The sequence below is a fragment of the Onychostoma macrolepis genome, chromosome 04 (assembly GCF_012432095.1).
Source record: "Onychostoma macrolepis isolate SWU-2019 chromosome 04, ASM1243209v1, whole genome shotgun sequence".
Taxonomy (NCBI): Eukaryota; Metazoa; Chordata; class Actinopteri; order Cypriniformes; family Cyprinidae; genus Onychostoma; species Onychostoma macrolepis.
In genome coordinates this window covers 31,305,172-31,319,138 of record NC_081158.1, presented here as the reverse complement: position 1 = coordinate 31,319,138, position 13,967 = coordinate 31,305,172, and the positions used below count along the sequence as shown (strand labels likewise).

Here is a 13,967-nt window from a genome sequence, read left to right as displayed (position 1 = left end):
CTGCTCACTAGCTTATTGGGTCAAATGGATGTATTGTTTTGGGACTGAGCAAAATGCATAACTGTGCAAGGAATAATATGGACTATGGACAATGTGTTTGCTATCTGCAAGGTATGAAACACTCATTTGTATGTCATGAATTCAAAGAAGAGCTCACAGGAAGCAAGCCACAAGAACTGTTATAGGTTGAAGCACAATAAAGGACACTGTTTGCATTTTAACATCAGTGTGCATGGATTCAATTTGCACGCGTCAATTACTTGCTCACTCCTACCATCAAACATCGGCGGCTTATTGGAAGGCCGTAATAGACCATAAATTCAGTATTTTTTTTTTACTGTGTTCCTGTGGCTCAGTGGTAGAGCATTGTGTTAGCAGCGCAAAAGGTCGTGGGTTCAATTCCCAGGGAACACACATACCGATTTAAAAAAAAATAAATAAATGTATAGCCTGAATGCACTGTAAGTTGCTTTGGATAAAAGCGTCTGCTAAATGCATAAATGTACTTGCTTAGTGGTGAAGAGGAGAGAAGTGTCCTTAACTGAACAGGGCTGGTCACACTTACATGTTCTCTTGAACTGAAAAGAGAAAAAGACATGACATGAACCAGTTACAATTTGAAATGTAAAAATTATAGACATTTTAAGAAAGAAATCATTTACCTGTTGAGAGTGTGTGCTGACAATCTGTGTAGTTAGCTGAACTCCAGAAAATCAGTAATAAGCCATCTTTTTTAGAGTGTAGCCTCTGTTAGTAATAAATAAATAATAATTGTAAAAAAAAAATCTATGTACTGTATGTATGTAATAATATGTACTATATAAATTCAATGTCTCTGTTACTTAATGGAGAAGAGGAGTATCCTCAGCTTAACAGAGCTGCTCACACGTACATGTGATCAAAATAAGAGAAAAGAACATGTTTGTTTGAAAACCAGACACAATTTTAAAGTTAAATTTGTATTTAAATTTAAGAATGAAATAATTTACCTATTGAGAGTGTGCTGACAGTCTGTAGTTGGATCACTGAGCTCCAGAAAATCAGTAATAAGGTGCTTTGACAGTTACAGATTTGAAAAAGGAAACCCTAAAGAGTTTAGGGTTAAAAGAACCCTAAACTCTGACACAAAGAACCATTTCAGCATTAAAAGGGTTCTTCAGGATGCTATGGTTCTAAATAGAACTGTTACTACATGTGAAGAACCTTTGAAGAACCATCTTTTTTAGAGTGTAGAATATTATACATTTGCTGAATTAAATCTAGGGTGTACTCATTTGTCTTTCAGAATCTTACAGAAAATATTGGCAATATATTTTGTTGTTTTTATTAAGTATATGTTTAATACATATCAATTGTACCATCTTTCCATGAATTATATTAGTGATCATTAATAAAATACATCTTTTATATTTATTCAGAGGGTGTGTACTCATTTATGCTGTGCACTGTAATAGATATTTATCTTCTCTCAGTGCAATAACCCTTAGCTTTTCCTGAGTAAGATTGCATAACTCCTCTTACAAAAGTTTACATTTAAACATCAAGCACCCTGCACAAATTAAAATGGTATCATGCGTAACTGTTTACTGCTAAAGGTGCACATGTACTATTTTCCCACAGATAATACAGATCAAAAACTCCCTAATAAAGACAGAAAAAATAAGCAGCCAAAAAAAAACAACAACAACAACAATGCACACTGTTAAAAGTGCTGGGTTATTTCTGTAAACACATTGTTGGGTTAATTGTGCTGGGTCAAAATTCTGGGTTGTTTGAGGTAGGCTACTGTAAACACATAGTTGGGTTGTTCATGCTGGGTCAAATGGATTGCAAGGGGTTCTTTCACCACTGAACACCTGGGTTGGATTATTTTGACCCAACCGGTTTGTTTATTTTTCCTCTTCATGGAATTTTCTGGATTCTTCACTCGTCTCGTCGTCAGACGGTCAAGCAACTCGCAGCAAGCAGGATTATAAGGTAAATTAATATGATGATATGATTATTTGCCTCTGTTTTTAATAAGCTAAGAGCTCACTGATTTCATGGTTAACGTGATATTTGATCTGTCGCTGTGCGGCTGCGCTGTGGGTTAATGTTAGCGTTATTCTGTGAATGAAGTAGCCGCCTACATTTTTTTGTTGACAAAAAACGCCTCAACAATCTCTTTATAGTTATATAAAAGTTATGTGTATATATATATATATATATGTGTGTGTGTGTGTGTGTGTGTGTCTGTGCGTGCGTGTGTGCAAAGTTTTATATATACTTATTTTAACGCCTCATGGAAAAGGTATGAACTATCGTTAGGTCAGAAATACAGGGTTAAGTTCAGTTTACTTACTGTCTGTGTAACGTTTCTGTATGGCTTTGTAATGTTTTGTCAGAATTAGATCATTTAGTACTAAAATGTATCTTTTTTTTTTCAAGTTAATGTCTGCGACGTGCCTAATCCAACAATAACTTCCATTTTCGCGCTCTTTTCCTCAGGTAACGTTAGCTGCATAGCTACCCTTAACGTTAAACCACGATATTACTGGTATGCAGGGTTTAAATTGGGCCGGGGCCGTCCAGGGCTGAGCCCCGGCCCATAGACTCCAGGGCTCGACATTAACGCTTCATTAACGCCAGACAAGTAACATGATTAAAACATCACTAACCAAAAATAACTATGTAAACACCAAAACGCAAGTATTATTCTGATTTCATTACATTTAGAGTAAGTGGTGAATAGTGGATATAGTATACTGTATATAATGCATCTGTTGACAGTATAAGGTTGCGCTGCTGAGGCGAGGTTCACGCAGCCTCTCGAGGAGAAATCAAAACACAACACTCAGCATACTGAAGTAAAAATTCAAAATGTAAAGTTTTTATATTTAAAATACAGTTAGTTAGGCAACATCACTCACCATTACGACTGTTTAATAGTTCTATAAACAGTTCAATGAGCAAATACAATAATATTAGGTCACTTAAATTTTTAGCGGAACCACAGCGCATCTCAAAGCAACCATCCGATTCATTGCTGAATGATTCAGTGTTTTGAACGAATCGGTTGAGTCAAAGTTTCATTAGTCCATGCATAAACGAATCGTTTGAATGAACGACTCAATGACTCACTAATTAAACGCTCACTACTGGCACCTACTGGCGTTTTCCACCATCATTTCTTGTTTGTATATTCAATTTTTTTTAAGAATCTCATAGTTTAATGTAGTTGTATTTTTCAGTGTAAATTATTTAATTTGATAACGTATAGATAATAACAATCACATTATTATAATTGAATTTATACATCAAATGTAAGAATTTGAAATGCCCTCTATAAAGTTAAAAAAAAAAAGCCCTTGGATAAAATAATAAAAATATTAGAATAAATCATATTTGCCAAAAAACAAAAAACACACACACACATAATACATATATATTTCCATTGTCCTCATTTGTAAGTCGCTTTGGAGAAAAGTGTCTGCTAAATTGTTAAATTACTAATATATATATATATATATATATATATATATATATACAGTGAGGAAAATAAGTATTTGAACACCCTGCTATTTTGCAAGTTCTCCCACTTAGAAATCATGGAGGGGTCTGAAATTGTCATCGTAGGTGCATGTCCACTGTGAGAGACATAATCTAAAAAAAAAAAATCCAGAAATCACAATGTATGAATTTTTAACTATTTATTTGTATGATACAGCTGCAAATAAGTATTTGAACACCTGTCTATCAGCTAGAATTCTGACCCTCAAAGACCTGTTAGTCTGCCTTTAAAATGTCCACCTCCACTCCATTTATTATCCTAAATTAGATGGACCTGTTTGAGGTCGGTAGCTGCATAAAGACACCTGTCCACCCCATACAATCAGTAAGAATCCAACTACTAACATGGCCAAGACCAAAGAGCTGTCCAAAGACACTAGAGACAAAATTGTACACCTCCACAAGGCTGGAAAGGGCTACGGGAAATTGCCAAGCAGCTTGGTGAAAAAGGTCCACTGTTGGAGCAATCATTAGAAAATGGAAGAAGCTAAACATGACTGTCAATCTCCCTCGGACTGGGGCTCCATGCAAGATCTCACCTCGTGGGGTCTCAATGATCCTAAGAAAGGTGAGAAATCAGCCCAGAACTACACGGGAGGAGCTGGTCAATGACCTGAAAAGAGCTGGGACCACCGTTTCTAAGGTTACTGTTGGTAATACACTAAGACGTCATGGTTTGAAATCATGCATGGCACGGAAGGTTCCCCTGCTTAAACCAGCACATGTCCAGGCCTGACTTAAGTTTGCCAATGACCATTTGGATGATCCAGAGGAGTCATGGGAGAAAGTCATGTGGTCAGATGAGACCAACATAGAACTTTTTGGTCATAATTCCACTAAACGTGTTTGGAGGACGAAGAATGATGAGTACCATCCCAAGAACACCATCCCTACTGTGAAGCATGGGGTGGTAGCATCATGCTTTGGGGTGTTTTTCTGCACATGGGACAGGGCGACTGCACTGTATTAAGGAGAGGATGACCGGGGCCATGTATTGCGAGATTTTGGGGAACAACCTCCTTCCCTCAGTTAGAGCATTGAAGATGGGTCGAGGCTGGGTCTTCCAACATGACAATGACCAAGCACACAGCCAGGATAACCAAGGAGTGGCTCTGTAAGAAGCATATCAAGGTTCTGGCGTGGCCTAGCCAGTCTCCAGACCTAAACCCAATAGAGAATCTTTGGAGGGAGCTCAAACTCCGTGTCTCTCAGCGACAGGCCAGAAACCTGACTGATCTAGAGAAGATCTGTGTGGAGGAGTGGGCCAAAATCCCTCCTGCAGTGTGTGCAAACCTGGTGAAAAACTACAGGAAACGTTTGACCTCTGTAATTGCAAACAAAGGCTACTGTACCAAATATTAACATCGATTTTCTCAGGTGTTCAAATACTTATTTGCAGCTGTATCATACAAATAAATAGTTAAAAAATCATACATTGTGATTTTCTGGATTTTTTTTTAGATTATGTCTCTCACAGTGGACATGCACCTACGATGACAATTTCAGACCCCTCCATGATTTCTAAGTGGGAGAACTTGCAAAATAGCAGGGTGTTCAAATACTTATTTTCCTCACTGTATATGCGCGATACCATTGAGCCCCCACACACACATAACAAATCCCAATTTAACCCCTGCTGGTATGTAATATTATTCTTAAATGGTATGTAACATTATTCTTAAATATTGCTACTTAAATGTAATGTTGTCTTAGCTACAGTATGTAAAGTTAGACTTAATCTCTCATGGTGTTTGAGGTCCTTCTTCCTCTATTTTAGTGAATGCTTGTGTTGCTTACCCAGGTTAACAGTAAGTTAGAGAGGCCATGTAAAGTGTTCTTTATATGTTACTGTTAGAAATAATAATTTGTATTTGAGATTGAGATTGATGAATAATAGGCAGATCACTGGATTTCCAGGCTGGCATAATGTATGGTTTTGCTAGCTTTTAACCCAGTTTTTCATCCTTATTTTACAGAATCTGTTTTGCCTCCCAAAAAAAATTGAGAAATGGTGGATTCACAGCAATGGGTCTACAAGCATCCCAGAAATCTTGAAGGAGTTCCCCAGGCTTCTAGGAAAATTTGGCATGGTAAGAAATAATTTAGATTTTATGGTTTCGTTTACAGAAATTTGAAATGGTTAAATTGCAGGGTTGGGCAGTAGTGTCGCTACAAGTAGTGACGCTACTAGTTTAACTACATTTCTCAGTAGCGTGTCGGTAGCGTCACTGCTTTCTGAATCAAATAGCTTTTCAGTAGCTAAGCTCTTTTTTTGATCAAGTAGTGCGGTAGCGTCAACAAAAGCTAACGTTACATTGTCCAAAGAAAGCATTCTGAAACTCAAGCTCAAATCAGAAATATAACAGCTACAGATCACTGATCCTGGATCAGTACGTGACGCCACAGACACTGAAGCTCGTAACGCCATTGGCTCCTCAAACTGTCAGTCAAACCTCATTATTCCTCCCGCCTCTCTCGTGAATGAAGTGCGGCCTGCAGTTTAGAGCATCTCAGCTTGTTTGCAGTCTGAAGGTAAATAAAGAACTGTTGATTGAATAAGTACAGGTGTTTCTTTACTCAAAAAAAAAAAACACTATTTATAAAGGCTAATGCTTTTTTTTTTTTTTTTTTTTTAAGGAGCGGAGAAGAGTTTCTAGTTTTAGTCTAGCATTTGTTAAGTCACAGCCAAATAGCTCGTGCAAAGCGCTGAATCTTTCATAATATGATACTTTGGCCAAATAACAGAAAAAAACTGAACGCCCACATAATGACAGAAAACTGAAAAAAAAAAAAAAACATTTGCTGGTCAAAAGCTTCATATTTGAACTTGATTTTGGTGAAATGTTTATATTAATATCTAATGACACATGCAACGATGCAAATAAACATAGCCTATCTGTAGGCCTAAACATCTATATGGTAACACTATACAATACGATTTCATTAAAATACATTTGTTACAGTATTTATTAATCTTTGTTAATGTTAGTTAATGAAAATACAGTCGTTCATTGGTAGTTCATGTTAGTTCACAGTGCATTAACAAATGTTAACAAACAACTTTTGATTTTAATAATGCGTTAGTAAATGTTGAAATTAACATTAAGATAAATGCTGCAGAAGTATTGTTCATTCTTAGTTCATGTTAACTACACTAGTTAACTAATGTTAACTACTGAACCTTATTGTGAAGTGTTTATATAAAGCCATTTATATAAATGTATCTGTATACAATAAAGCCACAATACCAACTACCAATAGGAGGTTTCCGGCCGACAGCAAAAAATTTTTTTGCCTATGTCACAATATGAGGTCAGTCCGGCCCTGCATTTGATACTGATTATGTTGCCAAATTGGTTTGGAACAGCTGTTGAATAAACAATTAAGCTGAACATGCCTGTCTATCTGCTTGACTGACAGTTTTATTGATCACTGAGAGAGCATTGACTTGGTATGATGTTGGTTCAATAGAATTTTTTTTTTTTTTTTAAATAGCTTGGATGTAGTAAACTACTTTTGCCATGTTGCCGTAGCTTAGCTTGCTACATTTCCCAGGGCTGTAGCTTTAGTGTAGTTAAGCTTCATTTAAAGAAGAGTAACTGTTAGCTTAGCTCACTACATTTTCCAAGTAGCTTGCCCAACACTGTTAAATTGTTAGTGGGGTTGTGCACAGAGGCGTAGCAATAGGGCAGGCAAGGCAGGCAATTGCCTGGGGCCCCGCATTTTGAGGCTCCCTCTCGCGTTACGCTGGATGTGCTTGCTTTTTCCTCGTGATGCGTCGGCCGCCGTTTTCAAACTGGCACAGCACTTACTCATGCATTTACTAGGCTATTTTAAAAATGAAAAGGACTTATCCATCTGGCTGCCAAAAGTGGGAAAAAAGCAAGAAGAGGAGGAAAAGAGGAAACATGACAGCGGTTTTTGTTGTTAATTCCATCTTATTTTCGTTTAATTATTTGCTAGATTAATTACTAGTCAAATTACTAGTAGGGTTACTGGGAAACAGGTTAGCTAGGGTTGCACTTAGCAGCAGCATGTATTATATAGCATTTAGCAGGTATTAATATAGGCTGCAATAGAATATGGTACCGAAAGATGCGCACATCAACACTTGGCAAGTTTCGGTACTGTGTCTTGCTGCCAGTGGGGAGCTCATGAATCAAAATAAATAAATATCATTATATTTACTTAGTTGACATTATTTATTTAGCTCTTCTACAGTAAATTAGTTGAGTTAACATAATTAGTTGTCAACTAACAATGAACTAATAGTTCAAATAAACTAAATTAAATTAAAAAGATTAAATTAAAATGCTAATCATATACTTCTGCATGCAGGAGCATTACTTAAGTTCCTGATTAAAATTTTGTTAAAGAATAAGCACTTTGTTTTAAAAAATAAACTATTTATGTTATATTAAGTGTTTTGACTACTTTTTGTATGTTGTATAAATATATATCTAGGTAACAAAGATATATTAACAAAATAATCTTTTAGAAGGGCCTCATCTGTTAATTTTGCCTGGGGCCCCCACTTCATCTTGGTTCGCCTCTGGTTGTGCAGATAGACAATAGTATAGTGTATTGACGATAGTCAGAGATATCGCTGCGTGCTGATGTCTTTGTCGATAGTCAAGGCAATATTACAGGAGCTGCCCCACATCTTTCAAATTTGAGCACATTGTTTTCTGTGAGTGCACACAGCAGCAGCACCTCTGCCAGAACGTCACTAACATCTACATATTCCTAATAAATTACATTATGCTTTCTCAGGAAGTCATTAATGTAGGTTGACTAAGTCACACTTCAGCCATGCCATTTTCACATGGTCTGCCTGTGTCATTTGTTTCTGATCCAATCTATTTAAATTCAATCCAATCTGATCCAAGCTATTTAAAGGAATGAAGACATTTTCACAGGAAAAGTGTTTCAGTGTGTCGTTTTGATTGTGAGATCAGTTTCACAGCTTGCACTGTATTATTCTTATAGTTTAGATGCTAAAAGGGAGAGTGCTTTCAAAGTCCTGCCCACTCTGCTTCCCGAATCAATATACAAGAATGGAGGAAAGGTCTTCAGACCCACAACCACAGAATCCTGCAAGTAATTTATTTGACGTATAACCTGTAAGTTTTTTATTTTTTTCTACTCTATACACAGTACTGTGCAAAAGTTTTAGGCCACTAGTATTTTCACCAGTTAAAAAATGGTTTTAAGTCAGTTATTTATATCTTTTGCTGTAGTGTGTCAGTAGGAAATATCAGTTTACATTTCCAAACATTCATTTAGCCATTAATTGTAATAATCCAGAGAATGTTTGACGACAGCCAGTGCTCCACACAGAGATCTGATCTGATCATCATCCAGTCTGTCTGGAATGACATGAAGAAACTGAGACAGACAAAATCCAAAAGAACTGTGGCCACATCTCCAAGATGCTTCAATAAATCTACCTGCAAAGCTACAGTACTGTTAAAAGTTTAGACACTTGTGAAAAAATAATGTAAAATGAGGATGCTGTCAAAAATAATGTCATAAATAGATTTCCTTTGTCAATTAACTTCTATTAACTAAATTAAATCAACATTTTTTGTGAGCATCCTTTGCATTTAAGCAGCTTTTGCCCTTTGTGCACTTGTGCATAGTTTTTCAGGAAGCTTTGCAGGAAGGTTTCTTGAAGCATCTTGGAGACGTTGCCACAGTTCTTCTGGATTTAATCTGTCTCAGTTTGTTCCTTTTGTTCGTCATTCCAGACAGACTGGATGATGATCAGATCAGATCTCTGTGTGGAGCACTGGCTGTTTTCAGACTCTTTGTGCAAACAAAAATCTCATTGGATTATTACAATTAATGGCAAAATGAATGTTTGGAAATGTAAACTGATATTTCCTACAGACACATTACAGCAAAAGATCGAAATAACTGAATTTAACTGAACTTAAAACCATTTTATTAGCTGGCTAAAATACTAGTGGCCTAAAACTTTTGCACAGTACTGTATATATATATTGGGGGCTTTAAATACCCCATAATTTATGCCATGTTGGTTGGATGAAATTTAGGTAGACAACCAAGAATTGCCAGTAAGCAGAAAGAAACCTAAATCAGTAACACAATAAATATTTTGTTCGAGCAACCTTTACCAGACCCAGTTCACAGGAAAACCCTGATGGTTTGGCTGATTTCCATAAAATACACTTAAACGTTATTTATTTAAGTTAAATGTTACAACTTGTAAAAATGTGAGTTATGTTGCAAGACTACAGTGGGGCAAAAAAGTATTTAGTCAGCCACCAATTGTGCAAGTTCTCCCACTTAAAAAGATGAGAGAGGCCTGTAATTTTCATCATAGGTATACCTCAACTATGAGAGACAAAATGAGAAAAAAAAATCCAGAAAATCACATTGTAGGATTTTTAAAGAATTAATTGGTAAATTCCTCTGTAAAATAAGTATTTGGTCACCTACAAACAAGCAAGATTTCTGGCTCTCACAGACCTGTAACTTCTTCTTTAAGAGGCTCCTCTGTCCTCCACTCGTTACCTGTATTAATGGCATCTGTTTGAACTCGTTATCAGTATAAAAGACACCTGTCCACAACCTCAAACAGTCCAACTCCAAACTCCACCATGGCCAAGACCAAAGAGCTGTCAAAGGACACCAGAAACAAAATTGTAGACCTGCAGCAGGCTGGGAAGACTGAATCTGCAATAGGTAAGCAGCTTGGTGTGAAGAAATCAACTGTGGGAGCAATTATTAGAAAATGGAAGACATACAAGACCACTGATAATCTCCCTCGATCTGGGGCTCCACGCAAGATCTCACCCCGTGGGGTCAAAATGATCACTGTGAGCAAAAATCCCAGAAACACACGGGGGGACCTAGTGAATGACCTGCAGAGAGCTGGGACCAAAGTAACAAAGGCTACCATCAGTAACACACCGCGCCGCCAGGGACTCAAATCCTGCAGTGCCAGACATGTCCCCCTGCTTAAACCAGTACATGTCCGCGCCCGTCTGAAGTTTGCTAGAGAGCATTTGGATGATCCAGAAGAGGATTGGGAGAATGTCATATGGTCAGATGAAACCAAAATATAACTTTTTGGTAAAAACTCAAAGAATGCTGAGTTGCATCCAAAGAACACCATACCTACTGTGAAGCATGGGGGTGGAAACATCATGCAAAGGGACCAGGACGACTGATCCGTGTAAACGAAAGAATGAATAGGGCCATGTATCGTGAGATTTTGAGTGAAAACCTCCTTCCATCAGCAAGGGCATTGAAGATGAAACGTGGCTGGGTCTTTCAGCATGACAATGATCCCAAACACACCGCCCGGGCAACGAAGGAGTGGCTTCGTAAGAAGCATTTCAAGGTCCTGGAGTGGCCTAGCCAGTCTCCAGATCTCAACCCCATCGAAAATCTTTGGAGTCCGTGTTGCCCAGCGACAGCCCCAAAACATTACTGCTCTAGAGGAGATCTGCATGGAGGAATGGGCCAAAATACCAGCAACAGTGTGTGAAGACTTAGAGAAACTGTTTGACCTCTGTCATTGCCAACAAAGGGTATATAACAAAGTATTGAGATGAAATTTTGTTATTGACCAAATACTTATTTTCCACCATAATTTGCAAATAAATTCTTTAAAAATCCTACAATGTGATTTTCTGGATTTTTTTCCCCTCATTTTGTCTCTCATAGTTGAGGTATACCTATGATGAAAATTACAGGCCTCTCATCTTTTTAAGTGGGAGAACTTGCACAATTGGTGGCTGACTAAATACTTTTTTGCCCCACTGTAAGTGTTGTGTAATTAACAGGTGGGGACCAACATGGTGATGTATTCCTGCACATTTTGTGCCTTGGTGACGAGACAACGACATCCCACACCTTCGCCATTGTTTCGGGCTATGCCATTGAAACGGACTTGTTGCTTGAGGCTGTTTATCTTTTTCAAGTCCTTTTTTGTGCTTGATGTTAGCTACACTAACATATTCCTTCCAGGGAATTTCTCCAGCATGCAGTATATCATATTGATGGACATGAGTCTTCATGTGTGAAGTAGTTGAGGGCAACAGTTTTTTCTGGCCACTTGTAACGTTTTAATTTTTTGTCATATGTATTGTCTGTTGTAGGTCTCTTTGTTTGGCTTATTTTTAATGGCACAATGTTTGGACTGATTCTCATGTGGCAATAATCAATTTCATAGTGTTATGATGCTGCAATGTTGAGAAAGAATAGGAATCTACAGTACCTAGTTTACAAAGTTTTGTGTTTTAAATAAACTGATCTACAAAAACCGTTGTTTTATTTGTGTCTGTAGGGGATGGATGTAACGTGTAACAGTAGCACCCATTCAAAAATTGTTTTAAAATAAACTCATTAAATTGATATTTACAGTTGCATTTTTTTGTGTTGTGTAATTGTATTACAGAAAAATAATAATTTTACATTCCTTTGTGATTGTTATTTATTATTATTGGTAATATTGGTAAATATAAAGGTAGCAAGGCAATGAGACAACAAATAACCCAATGTTTGGGTAATGTTTAACCCAGCAACACAGTTAACCTGACCCACTGGTTGGGTTAAATAAACAATCCAGCATTCTGGGTCAAATGGTTAAACCCAGCACTTGGGTCAAAACAACCCAGCGCGTGTTCTGTCCCATAGTTACCCAGCGGCTGGGTTAAGATTGGGTTATTTTTTAACCCAGCCTTTTTAGAGTGTAGGGGGCAACTAAACACTCATATAGTTACTGTTAAAATGTTACTAAAGTAAAAGTCAAAACATCATGGGGTCAATGTGGTCTACAAAATATGGATCAATGAATGCAGTTTACACTAAAATGGAAGCTAAAACATGCATGGTAATTTGTAACCCCAGAAAAGTGTAGTCAATTTTCCGTTTCCAAGGAACTGTACATTCTCAAAAATAATACTACAGTAACGAAACGGAACACATAATCAGAACATCAAGTTGACAATTCAATTGCCTCTTACGTTTCCTTGCCTAATGAATAAACCAAGCCAACATCATAGTCATCGGTTGTGGGAGTTCGGCTGTAAAGACACCTTTGATTCTGGCACAGAGTGTTTCTTGTCACCTTACGTCAATGATTTTGACCAAACGTTCACCTATGAGTGTCCACCAAACCACATCGTCACAGGGATGTGCGAGCAGGCACCACAACAACAAGCACGAGGACAGACGGTGAGCTCCGATTTTGATGTTTTGTGTGAGTTCATCAGAGCTAATGATTATTATACTTTCTTTTTTCTTACTTACACACAGTTGGCAGTCTTACTGCTGTAGAAGTAATGGCCACTGTACTGCTAACTGCGAGTGGACGACTTAGTGATCTGGTTTGATGAGTTCTTCCACTGGACCGTACCAAACCAAAACTTCCTGGTGGGTGCTGAAAGCTACCATGAAAATAAACACGAGTAAGTAAAGCGGCAGATTTGTAATATTTTCAGATTTTTCTCTCCTTTGCTCTCTTGAATATTTTGTTCATTTGAATTTTGATAAAGGTTTTCAGTAGACATTGAAAAAGGCGATGCAAATGTGATACTGGAAACCTAATTGCATGTGAAACTGCATATTTGAATGCTAACATGATATTGTTACGGGACAAACGAGACGTGCGACGTGCGGATGTGCAAAGCTTTATTTAACAGACGTGGTCAAAAACACAGGCAGGGTCAAAAGTCAAGTCAAGTCAAGTCACCTTTATTTATATAGCGCTTTTACAATACAGATTGTGTCAAAGCACTTAACAGTATCAAATTGGAGGATAGAGTCAGTAATGTATAATGATAAGATTAAACACTCAATTTTCAATTTTCAGTTAAAGGCATTTCATTATTGAATTCAGAGATGTCATTGTCTAGCTCAGTTTAGTTTAAATAGTATCTGTGCAATCAACGTAAGTCACGAGTAACTGTGTCAAGTGTTTCTTGAACCCATGAGGCTCAACATAAAGAGATGCAAACTCATGCTATGATTCAATTGCAGAGGAAATTTACACAACAACTGGAAGTATGCTAGAACCGACATAAACTTCAAAATGTTGTAGAGTAAGTATCAAAGCTAGAGTTTCTTTCTCGATCGTAGAATAGTTTAACTGGTTTTTGTTAAACTATCGCGAAAAATAACTCTCTGGATGAGCTATTCATTGTTTCTCTTCGTGCAGCAGAACAGCTCCAGCTCCAACATAACTAGCATCCACTTCAAGCTGAAAAGAATGTTCATAGTTAGGAGCTTGTAGAACGGGTGAATTGCACAAAAGCGCTTTCACACTTTCGAACGCAAACTGACACTCAGCATTCCACACAAAAGATTTCGAAGGGCTTAACAAAGAAGTGAGAGGAGGACTAACCACAGATGAAAAATTCCTACAAAAACTTCGATAATACCCA

General features: G+C 37.4%; 1 long non-coding RNA gene across 1 annotated transcript; it reads left to right on the top strand.

Annotated features, from left to right (window-relative positions):
- The first annotated feature begins 1,792 nt into the window (after positions 1-1,792).
- On the top strand, positions 1,793-11,864 carry LOC131539238 (uncharacterized). The gene is made up of 4 exons (XR_009270807.1): positions 1,793-1,977; positions 5,526-5,639; positions 8,544-8,672; positions 11,367-11,864. It is a non-coding gene; the product is annotated as an uncharacterized LOC131539238 (long non-coding RNA).
- Positions 11,865-13,967: the final 2,103 nt, after the last annotated feature.